At 33.4% G+C, this 16,223-nt stretch overlaps 1 protein-coding gene across 1 annotated transcript in view; it reads right to left on the bottom strand.

Moving 5' to 3' along the window:
• The window catches only part of LOC143235341 (zwei Ig domain protein zig-8-like), a 162,516-nt gene that overhangs the window by 145,491 nt on the left and 802 nt on the right, over positions 1 to 16,223 (bottom strand). The gene's annotated exons all lie outside the window — the stretch shown is intronic.

Here is a 16,223-nt window from a genome sequence, read left to right as displayed (position 1 = left end):
ACAAGGCAATGGAATCGTCACCAACAACATGGATCAACTTGTGACCGTCCACGATCTGGCAGACCTCGTGTGACCACGCCCGCACAAGATCGCTACATCCTGTTACGTCACCTTCGGGATAGGACCCCCACTTCGACGTCTACTGCCTCAACCATACCAGGGCTGCGTAGGATTTCCAATCAGACCGTACGCAACCGTCTAGGAGATTCTTAGGCCCCATGTGTAACCCATCATGGTGAACGTCAACGACGTTTTTCAACATGACAACGTCCGTCCTCACACATCCCGACTCACCACTGTCTTCTTGAGACACCACAACATCAACGGCCTTCCACTGGCCCTCCAGATCACCAGATTTAAACCCCATCGAACATCTTTGGGACGAGTTGGACCGACGTCTGCGACGGCGACAACCTCAACCGCAGACTCTACCTCAGCTTGCAGCAGCTTTGCAGGCTGAGTGGACAGCCATTCAACAGGATGTGATTCGTCATCTCATCGCTTCTATGGGCAGGAGATGCCAAGCAATTATTGATGCTCACGGGGGACATACTCGTTATTGACGTTGAGTGACGTTAAACTTCAACTAGTGAGCGTGGACTTCGCCTTTGCAGACTTTGGATGTTCAGCAGTGAATGTGCAAAGTTTTACACATGTCATACAGAACTACCTGGAATAAACTTGTTAACAATATGTCTCAAATTTTGCCTTTTGCGTTTCTTTTTTTGAAGAGTATAGTTAACAGATCTATTTTTGATTTATTAATCAACCTCGTCCTTTAGAAATCAAGTTTTACATTACTATTTACCTTCTAATTTATTATTCTATACGAAACAAAGAATCAAGATACGAAAGTACATTTATGAGTTGTTCTTGTTATTAAAACTCCCTTTGAAGTATAAAAGAAGGTAGATGTATGATGGTGAATGAAATAAGTATTCACATATACACGTGATACCGGCCCCTGGCATGGCCTGGTGGTTAAGATACTCGACCCGTAATCCGAGGGTCGCGGGTTCGAATCACCGTCACACCAAACATGCTCGCCATTTCAGCCGTGGGGGCGTTGTATTGTGACGGTCAATCCTACTATTCATTGGTAAAAGAGTAGCCCAAGTGTTGGCGGTGAATGATGATGATTAGCTGTCTTCCCTCTAGTCTTATACTACTAAATTAAGAACGGCTAGCGCAGATAGCCCTTGTGTAGCTTTGTGCGAAATTGGAAACAAACAAAGAATACCCGACAACGAACGTTCAGTCCTAATCTCCTTAGTTATTAGATTATCAAACACTTGTTTCAACACTTCTTTATTAAATAAATACATGACTTAGATAGAAAAAAAATATATAATTGAAAACAATGTCTTCGTGAAAAGAAAGAAAAACATTTATTGACACGTTCACAAACTGATAAGAAAAGCATTACACACATTGGGTTCAATTTTTTTTGGGAAAAGAAAACAAATAATCCAGAAAAATAAAGTTGAAAGTGTACTGAAGATAATACATATAACTTTACGCTGTTTGATTAACGAGTGTGAGAACATTTGAGCAGTATTTCTCATGGTATGAGAGCATGGAAGACAGAATAACTATTTCTAAAACATTTCCAACAAGGAACGCTGCACGTGTATTCCAAGACCAATGAGAACCGAAATCCTGGGTGAACTCTCTTTTAGCTGCCTGTGGCGTGTAGGGTAAACCAAGAATAATACTGGCTGCCTGTGATACCACTCTGTTTGATTACTTCGTTATTAAAACTTACAGCTCTGAGAAAAACCATCACAGGTGTGTTCCGACATGGGAACATAGAGTAATAGAAACAAATCTAAATGCGTGACTGAGTAAACGTGAATTCACACATTTATATATGCATACGTGTGTGTATGTATGTATGTATGCATTTTATAACGTTAAAGTTGAGCAAGTACGAACATAACAATTCCCCCTCCCCATTCTTTATCTCAGGATAACTTTTCATATTATCTAACTTCACATTTCAACACCAAATGTTTGAACGTAAATACCAATTCATGAGAAAAGAAAAACCTGATGAAGTCAATGACAAAAACACTCGAATCACGTATGGTACGTGACGTCATATGTAACAGTATGACGAAATATTAAAATGGTTTTTCAGTCCTTTTTAGAATAAACTGAATTATTCTACGTGTCTGACTAATATGCTGGTGTTGGTGCTTAATTTATTCACACATCTAAATTAATTCAGGTTTTTATGTAGTGAGTTAGAAAGGACTCAAAAATCCACTATTATTATACACAAATCACCAGTATATAAGGCCTAACTGTAACTTTTTTGTTCTGATAAGCCACAGCAGTAAATGTGGTCAATCATAAAATACATTAGGACCTTACGTGATAGATTCTATTTTGAATTTTATCTTTGGTTAAAATAATACAAAACTGTAACATAATCATTATACAGTAAGACGAAATGAATCAGTTTTATGAAACAAAAATGTTCAACATGCATGAAACGATACCATGCAAGGACATGACGAAAAATAGAAAAATAAAAACAGGAAGAAACATAGCACTTTATTAAATGTTTACAGAATTACCAAGCTCACCAAACATTCTCGCCGTTCCATCAGTGGGGGCATTATAATGTGACGATCAATCCCAGTATTCGTTAGTAAAAGAGTAACCCAAGAGTTAACGGTGGGTGGTGATGCCTTCCTTCTAGTCTTATGCTACTAAATTAGGGACAGCTAGCGCAGATAGCCCTCGTGTAGCTCTGCGCGAAATTCAAAACAAACACGCTTAACCATGACAACAATGTGAAATTTAGAATCAGACATGAAGCAACCTATCTGGTTGTAATGTGCTGCTAACTAATAGAATAGATTATCTTAATTACGCTGTTTACAACAATTAGCAGAACATATAGATATAAATTTAAATATAATACACAAAATAAAACAACAAAAAGACAATGGAAAACTTTGACCCAATAAAAGTAACATACAAACACATTACAAAATAGATTAATTTTAAAGTAGCAAGAGAGATATGGAGACTACGCATTAGAAGAACAACCAATAGCGAACTCATGCTACCACAATGCAAAATAAATATTTATTTTATATCCATCTCCTAAGAAGACGTATTTATCATTTTTAAAAACATATATTGTATATTTACACACCTTTCATTCACATATCCTCGTACGTGAAGTGCAGAAATGACAACGTGTTGAAAAGTTCCGAGTGCAACTAATACGGTTTGGTCAAAGCGTTCATGTTACACCAATAAACTCAGTAGCTACACGTTCATTTTCGCTTTAGTTGATATGATCGTAAATTTAAACTGGTGACTTTGTCATTGCTATAGCAAAACTTTACACGATTATTTCTGATGTATAATTAATCCTGACATGTTTGATACCACTCCTATAAAGTTCTGTCTATGGAAATTTCATTATCAGCGCCCTCTAGTAGCAATTATTCTTACACTAGGATTACCTTTTCCCATCGTGTTATGACTTTGTTTACGTACATTATGTTCTATCTTTTTAACTATTAATTTATAGGTTATTAATTTCGCGAAAGTTGTGTGGTAGCACTTATTAGATCATACGTTAACCCTTCTCTTTTAAAACTGAACTCGAGTTCTATGTTCTAAACGTTGTAGCGATACTGAAACGTGCATTTCAAACAAAGTTTCGTTTACATGATTCGAATCATTTTTAAGCCACACAAACTGTACTTTCTGTAGTTATCTGCTTTTCGTGTTCTCACGTGCTTACAGATTAACACATCTGTCAGAAAGCAGAAAAAGTAAAAATCCTGCGTAGGCATCATTAATGTGCGAATCTGTTTGATAACGATCGTTATATGTCTTTAGCAAATTAATATTACGAACTTGAATAATCTCTCATGGACTACTACGTATGCATTCCCTATATTCAACTAAAGCGATTAGTGACATTTCTTCGTGGAAAAGCTTAATGGCGTCCACACTCGCATGTAAATATGTAATTCGGTACACCGCGGGAGTGTTGAAATGCTTGTTGTTACCAGCATTCAGATCATAATAAATTAGGAAATAAGTGAAATTAAAGCTTGAAAACAGTTGATAACGAAAGCAAGTTTCTGTCCTTATAACTTATTTCAGTATTCTAAGCTAGAAAACCGTTGTTTTAACCTTGGCAACGTTCAATATCTATTCAATTATAAACATCCTCACACTCAAGATGTTAATACACTGATATCAAATAATAAATATTTACACAAATACTTGGTTTTTTCATTCTTATATAATTTATTTTTTATGTTGTCAAGATTATCACTGCCATCATTAGCAAAGTTTTGAAATATTCATAGCGATACTTCGTCATGTTTTATGAGGAACAAAAATTGCTCCAACTGTAATAAATAGTATTTATATGATATAACCGAAGTGATACAAAAACAAGGATATCAAATTTTGTTGGTTAATATAAGTATGTGTATTGTGTCTCTCAAATTATAATTACTTCCAAAAGTGATGTCTTTTCAGTGAACTGAATAATACGTGAAACAGGTCTGTCCGTATGTGGATAAATTGTTTGTTTGTTTTTTAATTTCGTACAAAGCTACACGAAAGCTATCTGCGATATCCGTCCCTAATTTAGCAGTGTGGAACTAGAGGGAAGGCAGCTAGTCATTATCACCCATCACCAACTCTTGGGCAACTCTTTCACCAACGAATAATGGATTGACCCTAACATTATTACACCCTCGCAGTTGAAAGGACAAGCATGTTTCGTATGATGGGGGATTCGAACTCGTGACTCTCAGATTGCGAGTGGTGCGCCCTAACCACCTGATCATATTTTCTATCAGCAAAAACTGAAACCCATAAATAACGTTATTTTATTAAACTAATTTTTTGTGTTTATGTGTTCAGTTTGTTCTAGACGAGGTTGAAGTTGAGATCAAATTTCAATAAGATGTATGCTAAATGAAATGGTTTAATTTATTGAATTATATTATATTAGGTGCTAGTCCAAACTGTACATGTTTTTAATGATCAGATTTTTGTTCAATCATCAAATTCTGTGCCATGAAACCTAATGCTAATAAGAGCATGATATTGTTTATTAAAACTAAGGTTACCCCGTTTCATCTCTGATAATATATTGGGTTGAGGAATAATTCGTGAGCGTTTATTCAAGTTAAAAAAATATATTCATAAATGAAATGCTTTCGCAAAATATTTCTTGTCATTTGGTAGATAATTTTTTGCTCTAATAGATGATGTGTTTGATTTTCATATGTCTTTAATTTTTGCTTTCATTTTCAGCTCATTAAATGGAATGTCAAGTGGACAAAATCGAGCATTTTCGACACCATCTGCTTTTCGCATTTAATTTCTTGCAATTTCGTTTACAACAATGCATACTATATACCTAGGTATTACATGAAATAAACTATCATAATAAATGTTTTGGGTGTAATGTGTTCATGCATTGAAGTATTGTATAGTCTTGCATGTAATGCTTGAATGAAATTATTTAAAAACGCTCACGAATTATTCCTCAACCTAATAAAATATTTAGTGAATTCTAAATTCATGTTAAAAAGCTTAAAACTGACAATATTTTGCATTTTACAGTGTCTTTGTTATGCTAAAAAAACCGTACATTGCAGTTCTAAGGTAACGGTTAGACTTAACATCAAACTCAATGTGACACCTTTCTAAGAAACAATTAGAAAGATTAGTTTATTTTAAATTATATTTCAATACTTCAAACTTAAAGCAGCTCTATTAGCAGAAGTAAAAATCAGAGTTACTCTGTTAGGTTGCCTTCACGTACAAAAAATAATATATATGCATACGTAGAATTTGCCAGCTAAAAATCTTTATTGGTTTATCTGATAACGTATTCGTTTTGCCATTAGTTTGATTTTATAGTCATTAATGATTATTTTCTTGATCTTTGGCAAAAACAAACGTGCAAAATGTAAATAGTATTCGTGTTTCTGTCCATGAAATGAAGAACCACCATTGATAAGATAACATGTCGGTGCTTTAAAATCTCGGTCAGATTATTTCATTGTAAAACACTGGTATTTTTGGGTTACCTTTAACAATGTTCACTTCGAAACAGAGCTACGAGTAACAACCATGTGGTATAATAGAAGCTGTTCCGAAGAAGCTTCGTTATTAACGTTCACTTTCGACAGAAAGTGCTTTTCGACTAACGCGGTGGCTGGTGTTCAAGTAACCATCTAGTGTGAAATCTGTCATTTCTCATTGAAGTAAAACACCACGAAAATACATCTCTTGTAATAACAACTTTTTCTTCAGAGAACTGAGTGAACGAGTCGTTCTACTGCTTCAGTTATTCAGGAAAAAGATACGAATAAAACTCAGTACAGTTATTAAATTAATAGGAAACGGACATATACATAATGTATAAAACAGATACTAATAGAATAATACGTAACATATGGGAACGTAAATATGAAACCAATAGTAATAGATATATACGTAATGTATAGGACAGATATTAATAGATATATATATATATACACGTAAAATATAGGACAGATACTAATAAACGTATACGTAATATATAAGACTAATACAATAGATGTATAAGTAATGTTTAGAGCAGATACTTTTAGATCTATACATAATATATAGGACAGATACTAATAGATTTATACGTAATGTATAAAATCTATACTATTATCCCTATACATAACGTATAAGACAAACACTAATAGCTATATACGCAATGTATGGGATCAACCAATACTAATAACATCTTAGCTATATGTGTAGTTTACATGAATATAGTTTCACATAGACATTAGTTACTAGGCTCAAACCACGTCATTCCATGTGAAAGTTTGTAGTTGTTATACTTGTAACCAAAGGATATTTTCACAACTTTAAAAAAGTGGATTAAAATAATGAATACAATTATTGTTTTGTAAGTATACAATAAATGGAAGTGGGTAAATAAATGACAAAATTACAGGGTTCTGTTGAAGACACTGCAGTGATTGAACTTTGAATGTTTGCGTTACAAGCCCTCAAAATACTAGTCCAGTAAAGCACTGTCAAGACAGGGTTTCTTTGCAAAGATAAAAGTTCAGTTTTATATTATTGGATACTGTAACATGAGTGCACGTTCACCACGACAAAACAATGTATGTAACGTTGGCTGCCTCAAAGATCAATATAATAATAAATATATATAACTGTATAATGTAATAGACTTAAGCTACTTAGACTAAACATTTGCATTTTCATGTTATAATCTGTAGTCATGCTAGTACGAGAAAAATCATAATGTATATTTATTTACCAATTTTTATTGTAGTTACAAGGTCGGTCAAACTGACAGACCACACAGAGCTATGGCAGAAAAAATAACAGATAAAACATAAAGTCTTACTCAAAATAAGCATTTGAAATGTATTTAAGAGGTTTTAAAATTATACAAATAATATTTGGGATTATGGGGACGAAGAACAGTTTTTAATCATAACGTGATATTACTTCTCACTCCGACGAGTAACGACACAGAATCAATATTTTCAAGCAATTCTTTAGTAAAAGTACTTCATTAAAAATAATTTTTTTTGTACAAAAACTGATAATTTTTACTACAAGTCTACCAAATTTTGTGAAGATATTCATACTTCATCAACAGTTACAGTAAAAATACTTAACGTGGGTAAATGTGTTTACGAACTCGTATATATATTATAACGAGTCCATTGCAAAAGGGTTTTAAAAAATTATATACGTTTTTTATGTCATATATCAAAATTTGGATTTCTGTTCCAACCATTTAAAACATTTACGTAATTAGTTAAAAAGATGACATGAAGACACTGAATAAAACATCAAACTTGCTGTATAGTTCTTACACACAGTTACTAAATACACTTCATGTCTGTATGCAGTACAATTCATTCAGCAGCACTGAATGTCCCTATCATAAACTGATAAAAGTATTACCTTGAGGTAACATTTTTGGCACATGTTTACTTTTACGAAGAAGAAGCTTACTTTATACCTTGTAAAAAACTTTTTTACATTCGACTTGTAATCCGAGGGTCGCGGGTTCGAATCCCCGTCACACCAAACATGCTCGCCCTTAAAGACGTGGGGTCGTTATAATGTGACGGTCAATCCCACTATTCGTTGATAAAAGAGTAGCCCAAGAGTTGCCGATGGGTGGCGATGACTACCTGCCTTCCTTCTAATCTTACACTGCTAAATTAGGGATCGCCAGCGCAGATAGCCCTTGTGTAGCTTTGCGTGAAATTCAAAAACATACAAACCTGTTACAATTCTCACACGTTAGTGGAAAATACTAAAGTAATTAACATCTAGCCAAATGAGTTCAACATACTTAATGGTTGAGCTCAAACCCAAATCCACAAAACAATTTTGGTGCGCTGCTAGTAGATAACACATTTTTCTTCCTTTTTTTTTTCTTTTATACAGCCCATCAACACAGACCTTTAAAAGAAGATTTAATGAACATGAAAAACTCCTAATTCTTTTCTATACAATAATTTCTAGACATGTCTACGTAACACTAAGTGCATTTTATTCTATGTAATAAATTCAAGTATACAACTTTAAAAAGTAACAGTATGAGATTTCAGTATTAAATAAAGCCACAAATATTTTTCTGGAAAAAAATTGTTATCCCTAGTAAATTTAAACATCTTACTGCAATAACCAAGGCAGTTCTCAAAACATCTTTGTGATACTCAAGGAATCAAATATTATCAGCTCGTACAAATTTCAACATACTTCTCTTTCTGTTCAATTACATTCGTTTTTTATCATGCGAGAAATTTACGAGCCGTAACAAAAACTTTCTTATTTTTTTTGAATTTCGCACAAAGCTACACGAGGGCTATCTGCGCTAGCCGTCCCTAATTTAGCAGTGTAAGACCAGATGGGAGGCAGCTAGTCATCACCGCCCAATGCCGACTCTTGGGCTACTCTCTTACCAACGAATAGTGGGATTGACCGTAACGGCTGAAAGGGCATGTATGTTTGGTGTGGGCCTAACTTGGTTATTATGTCCATGAGATGATTATAACGATTTAAAAGTCTGTAATTCTCTACCAGTTTTAGACGAGTCATAACCTAAGAATAAATGAAATACTACTAGTTACAAACATAAAAGTATATTTATATCATAAATATGTACAACACGTACATGTACAAATATAATAGCTCGTTTATTTAATAGAACTGTGAAATGCCAAAACAAATTATAATCATAAAATCATAAACAAAATAACATATTTATTTTATAAATCTGTGGCGTTTAACATAATTTATATAAACATAGAATAATATCTATTTCATAAACACAAGATCATTTTTGCTTCATAAAGCTTCGAATGTTCAACACACTATATAAACATAAAATCATGCTTTTTGCATAAAGTAGCGAACAGTCAACTATGACCAGCACTAGAATGAATTTAAGAACCACTCAGTGTAAACGGGGTAATGCATAATAACAATATTTTATAAACGACGTACTGCATAATAACAATATTTTATAAACGAGGTACTGCATAATAACAATATTTTGTAAACGTAGTACTGCATAATAACAATATTTTGTAAACGAGGTACTGCATAATAACAATATTTTATAAACGAGGTACTGCATAATAACAATATTTTGTAAACGGGGTACTGCATAATAACAATATTTTTTTGTAAACAATATTTTATAAACGGGTACTGCATAATAACAATATTTTGTAAACGGGGTACTGCATAATAACAATATTTTATAAACGAGGTACTGCATAATAACAATATTTTGTGAACGGGGTACTGCATAATAACAATATTTTGTAAACGGGGTACTGCATAATAACAATATTTTGTAAACGGGGTACTGCATAATAACAATATTTGCATAAGAAAAACGTGAATTAAAACGAACCATTCAAATGACGTTTCTAATTAAAAATCGTTTATAGTTTCATTTAAAACAATGTTTGTACGCAAAAACTAATTAGTTAAAGTCGAAGCGAGAAAGTGAACTCCTCTAAATGTTTACATCTAATACGGAAATGTATCACGAGGTTTCATGAATTCATCAAAAACTCGCATTTCAATCTAACAGTAAACTGAAAAATATGACGACAGTACAGTTTGAGGCATTTCATTCTGTGTAAGTCACAGTAATTATGAAAAAACCAAGTTGCTGTCTTAAGGGCATTATCTTGATGAATAAAGCAATAATACGAAGGAGAATAATTAATGTTTTAATCGCTTAATTATAAAAATAAATAAAACCTAATACCATTAAATCTGTTCTCTTTCGTTTGAAACGGATATTAAAACATATGTAACCCGTAAATGAATCGATGCAAGAACATTTGTTTGTTTGTTGATTTGTTGCTAGGCACAAAGATGCAAAATGAACCATTATTGCTGGCCTACCACAGTTAGCGAAACACGGTTTTTAGCGTTATAAGTCCGCAATCATATCACTGATCCACTGAAGCAATTAAAACGGATTTACTAAGAAATATTTATTTTAATATTTATGTTTGTTTCAGCTTAATATATATATTTAGAAATGCATGTAACTTAAATTGTTAAATGTCTATCGCGAAAGTCCTGCCTATTCTCTAAATTTGTAGAAGGTTCTCGAGCGTAAGAATCAACAATATATCTTTTAAGTAAGTACCAACGTATCTTTGAATATTGTTGCTAACTGAGCTTTCCAGAACCTCACTCTAAACAATTTATATTCGTCGGCAAATATCTTAAATTCGACACATATCGATATTTAATTAATCCATAACTTAAAACTCCCGGCTATTAAAATCGTAATACGTAACAGAATAAATAGAAGACTCGTCCGGTGTAAATTATAATACGTAGCAGTACCAAAAAATGGAAATGGATTTGTGTATTCTGGTATGTGTACTAACACGTTTAGATTCTTTAAAAAACTACATTCTCTGTAACGCGTAATTGTCACATTAAGAATTCGGACTGGCATAAAGATAATATCCAAGTGTTTCTGTCATGTCCTGCTGATCATAACCTAAAACGAGCTTCAGTCAACAGTGTTTCTAAATTAAAATGTTTTGTATATATTTAAAAAATAATATAATTTCCTGAAATTATAACTTTTAGAAATTTTCTTGAGTTAATCTACATAAATACTAGAACTGGTAAAATAGATTACGAATAGGTAAATATGTATTCAAAATTCTCTTCTTACTGTTAGGGAAATAGTTTCTACTATGAACTTTAATAAGATTTAATTATTGTTAATCCTTCAAACACGGCCCGGTATGGCCAAGTGTGTTAAGACGTTCGAGTCGTAATTCGAGGGTTGCAGGTTCGAATCCCGGTCGCACCAAACATGCTCGCCCTTTCAGCCGTGGGAGCGTTATAATGTGACGGCTAATCCCACTATTCGTTGCTAAAAAGAGTAGCCCAAGAGTTGGCGGTGGATGGTGATGACCAGCTGCCTTCCCTCTAGTCTTACACTGCAAAGTTATGGACGGCTATCGCAGATAGTCCTCGAATTGCTTTGTGCGAAATTCAAAATAACAAACAAACAATCCTCAAAACAAGCCTCTAAAAAAGAAAGGATACTTTTTGATTCTGGACTGATCACATTTTAAATACTAATGGGCTAAGAAGAATTTTAAATAAATTTGTAAACGTAAATCGGGAAATATCATATAATACAGTACATAAAATAAAACCTACAATTGATTTTTTCAAAGTTAAATGTTACAATAACCTCACACCTGAATTAATTTAGCTGCCACTTCTCACTGCTATAAATCTAAACATGGATGATTATATTGTGGTAATATCTCGTAAACACTGATTATTACACGTGGTAACAAAGCCTTGTTCTTCAGCACAGAGAAATAAAAAGTTAGTTAATTACCTGACTAGAGTGAAACTACTTAACTAGTAGTTAATTAGTTCAGACAATTGCCACAGCGAAATATTATTTGAATAATATTTCATCGTTAAATTTTTATACTTTGAATCCCAATTGGAAAACCGTTTTACCCTTAGCACTGTGTTCACACAGAGAAATTAAGGCCCGAAGGAACTTTCACCGTTAACCATATGTACAAAAACCTACATCCTCTTCGCATGGAAGCCTGCATGACCTGACAGTAAAAACCTACATCCTCTTCGCATGGAAGCCTGCATGACCTGACAGTAAAAACCTACATCTTCTTCACATGGAAGCCTGCATGATCTGACAGTAAAAACCTACATCCTCTTTACATGGAAGCCTGCATGACCCGACATTAAAAACCTACATCCTCTTCACATGGAAGCCTGCATGACCTGACAGTAAAAACCTACATCTTCTTCACATGGAAGCCTGCATGATCTGACAGTAAAAACCTACATCCTCTTTACATGGAAGCCTGGATGACCTGACAGTAAAAACCTACATTCTCTTCACCTGGAAACCTGCATGACCTGACAGTAAAAACCTACATTCTCTTCACATGGAAGCCTGCATGACCCGACAGTAAAAACCTACATCCTCTTCACATGGAAGCCTGCATGACCTGACATTAAAAACCTACATCCTCTTCACATGGAAGCCTGCATGATCTGACAGTAAAAATCTTCTTATTTTGCTCGGCGATTTGATTTCAGCTACTATCTTACTTTCTGGTAGATTTCAGTTACTGTCTTACTTTCTAGTAGATTTCAGCTACTATCTTACTTTCTGGTAGATTTCAGTTACTGTCTTACTTTCTAGTAGATTTCAGCTACTATCTTACTTTCTGGTAGATTTCAGCTACCATCTTACTTTCTGGTAGATTTCAGCTACCATCTTACTTTCTGGTAGATTTCAGTTACTATCTTACTTTCTGGTAGATTTCAGTTACTATCTTACTTTCTGGTAGATTGCAGTTACTATCTTATTTTCTGGTAGATTTCAGTTATTATCTTAATTTCTGGTAGATTTCAGCTACTATCTTACTTTATGGTAAATTTTTCGATAACTTGTTCTTCAAATTTATTCGCTATATCAACTAAAATGCTTTATTATTAGTATTAATTATTATACTTAAGATATTAACAATTCTCTCAGAATTGCAGATTATTATTCCTGCTGTGTAAAAAAAGATATTGGTTTGTGGGGCAGATATATTCAATAATTCACTTGTTTCTTACTTTGAAATACTGCCTATGCTTACAAATATTTTGTAATTATTTGTTTAGTCATGCTATTAAATCTTATTAGATCAAAAGTTAATTTCTTTAAGAAGTAATTTTTCTCTTAAGATGTGATTGTGATATTTACGACTGGCATGCTCTCTCTTTCAGCCGTGGGGGCGTTTTAATGTTACGGTTAATCCCACTATTCGTTGGTAAAAGAGTAGCTAATGAGTTGGCTACTCATGGCCTTCCCTCTTGTCTAAAACTGCTAAACTAAGGACGGCTAGCGCAGATAGCTTTCGTGTAGCTTTGCGCGAAATTCAAGAAACAAGCAAACATTTTCGACTAATAAGGTTGTAAAAACATACTTAATTTAGGCCTTTAACAGTTACGTGGACTTGGCAACACTTGAGAGTGTAAAAAAAACAACTTTATAAATTAGACAAATTATCGCATTTTATTGTTTAAGTATTTTACATATAACCTTTCCAAGGAGTAACAAAAACGTTGAAGATGGAGATTCTAAAATATCTAAGTCATTCAATGACACGACCAGCTTAGAATCGCGTGTTTCTGTTCGCGTTGAAAGTAATGTTTTGTCGCATTTGTAAAAAGCTTCAAGTAAAATGTTTCTTCATAATAGTGCATAATATATTTGTATTTTATGTCTAATACAGGAAATATTTTGCGAAATTCTGATCAATTTACAACAATGTCCACAATTAAACTATTGACCTTGACTTGACAAACGTTCAAAACTAGAAGTTGTACACTTTATAAATATAATAACATTACCATATAAAAGGTTTGATATGTTAAAACACCTTTACACAATACAGTAAGGAAAACTAATTGTGTGAATAAATATAGCACATAGCCTCTCTGTACAAAGTCACAAAGTATTCCATTCATTCTATAATGAAACATATACCGTGACAAAAACATGATGTTATTATATGTCATCCATAGCTTTTTTGTTTCTTTCCAATAAATATCATTTAGAATTTCACAATAAAGAATATATCAAGTCATTTCATACGTAATGTCGTTTTTCTTATAGGACAGGTTTAAATGCATATTTGTTGGCTAAATGAAGTTATTTTTAAAGTCACGTAAGTTATATGGGGTGATTTGATTCTCGTTAAGTGTAAGCCAGTTCGTTTCTTTACTAGTTTTTGTTTTATCTCTCTTAAAAGCTCCAATTATCATGTAGTTGTCAGAGGAGCACATAAGGCATATATTGTTTTAAGAGTTCGTGGAAGCATTCAAGATTTGTATGGCAATGACAATCTGAGTGTGAGGAAGTGTTGAAGATGGTTCAATAAGTTCAGAACTGGTGACTGCAATTTGACAAATACAGCTCTCACTGGACGCCATGTTGTGTTTGATAATGACCTGCTTCTAGCAACAATTGAGGAGGATTGTGTTGTAACTGTTGAAGAATAAACCCAGAAACTCAATTCACCCCCTTCCACTGTCCAGCGACGTCTGCAACAACTTGTTGGAGTTTCAAATTTCGGACAACGGGTACCACGTGAGTTGTCAGCTAATAATCTGAAAGAACGAGTACACATCTGCACATGTCTTCACTCTCGTGAACTTCAAGCTTCGTTTCTAAACCATCTAATGACTGGAGACAAGAAATTGGTACTCTATCAAAATGTTAAACGCCGCCGACAGTGGGTTAGCGCTGGAGGACCAGCTACACTACAGTCAAAAGCGAATGTGCATCCCAGGAAGGTTTTGCTTAGTGTTTGGTGGGATAAAGGTGGTGTAAGTCCCTACCCATCCATATGTTATTATGTTATATTCAATTACGCATGTATTATAAATTTGTTTTCTATTCAGATAAATATGGCCGATGTAAGCCCACTTACACTTGAAGAGCGTATTGTGACAAGTACACATAATATTCTGCAGTGAGAACGGGGGACAGCAAACAGATACACTGGATACATAAAATATATGGATGGGTTGGGACGTATGGGCTACCCTGTAGAAATTGATCAAGAAACTTTTAATGCATGGGAAATAAATTAACACAACAAGAAAATGAAACTGACTAAGTTACAAAAGTTTTGAATAAACGATGTCCCCAGCAGGTTTCAAGTGTGGCTAAAGAACGGTGGAAACTTTACGATAAAATAATTTCAAAATCAGGCGAAGAAAAATTAAGTTCACATATACATATTAAATGGTACAACATTCAACTAAAAAAATTGCAGAACATAATATATCATACAGTATTTAGGGTGATAAAATTCAGTATAATTAATTTTAAATTACTCAGTTACATAAATATTGGAATCTATAAATATTTCATTATTTACATAACTGATTAATTTAAAATTAATTATAATAACTTTTATCACCCTAAATATAAATACTTAAGGAATTCAGTATTTGAGTTAAAAGGAGAGCCCCAGTTGCTCAGCGGTATGTTTGCTGAGTTATAACGCTAAAATCCGGCTTTCGATACCCGTGGAGGGCAGAGCACAGATAGCCCATTGTGTAGCTTTATTCAAAACAACAACAACAACAGTTAAAATGAGAGCAGCAGTGAAATCTATGTATTCTACTGTTTAATCGCAAACATGTCTAAAAGTGTTATAAAAGTGTTTATAATGGTACAAACAAACTGTTTGTTTAATAAAACTTCATAATCTCTTCTGTGATAGTCATCCAAAAGTTTCATAGGTTTTACGAATGTTTAATTAAGTACAGTTTGAAATATAAGAAATTCTGGATTTTGAAAAAAAATCTATGTTTTCTGAAATATTTAATAGTTTAAACAATTATTAATAACTCGACGACAGTTTTATAAATCTATTAATTAATATTAAATATATCTAAAACCAACCGTGTTTTATGTAAAAGGCTCATAAGAATGTTGAGCTTAAACGGTCAAGCCAACGTTTAAATTGCATTAAGTTATAAAACTACTGGAGTTTTAGTTTTAGTAATTAATTATCAAAACTATCAACAAATCCGATCTGTATCTAGGCAAAAGTATTGAATGAGGTATTCACAAGTACATTGAACTT

The sequence above is a fragment of the Tachypleus tridentatus genome, chromosome 2, assembly GCF_004210375.1.
Source record: "Tachypleus tridentatus isolate NWPU-2018 chromosome 2, ASM421037v1, whole genome shotgun sequence".
Lineage (NCBI taxonomy): Eukaryota > Metazoa > Arthropoda > Merostomata > Xiphosura > Limulidae > Tachypleus > Tachypleus tridentatus.
The sequence above is the reverse complement of the archived record's forward strand: the minus strand, read 5'-3'. Positions and strand labels throughout refer to the sequence as shown.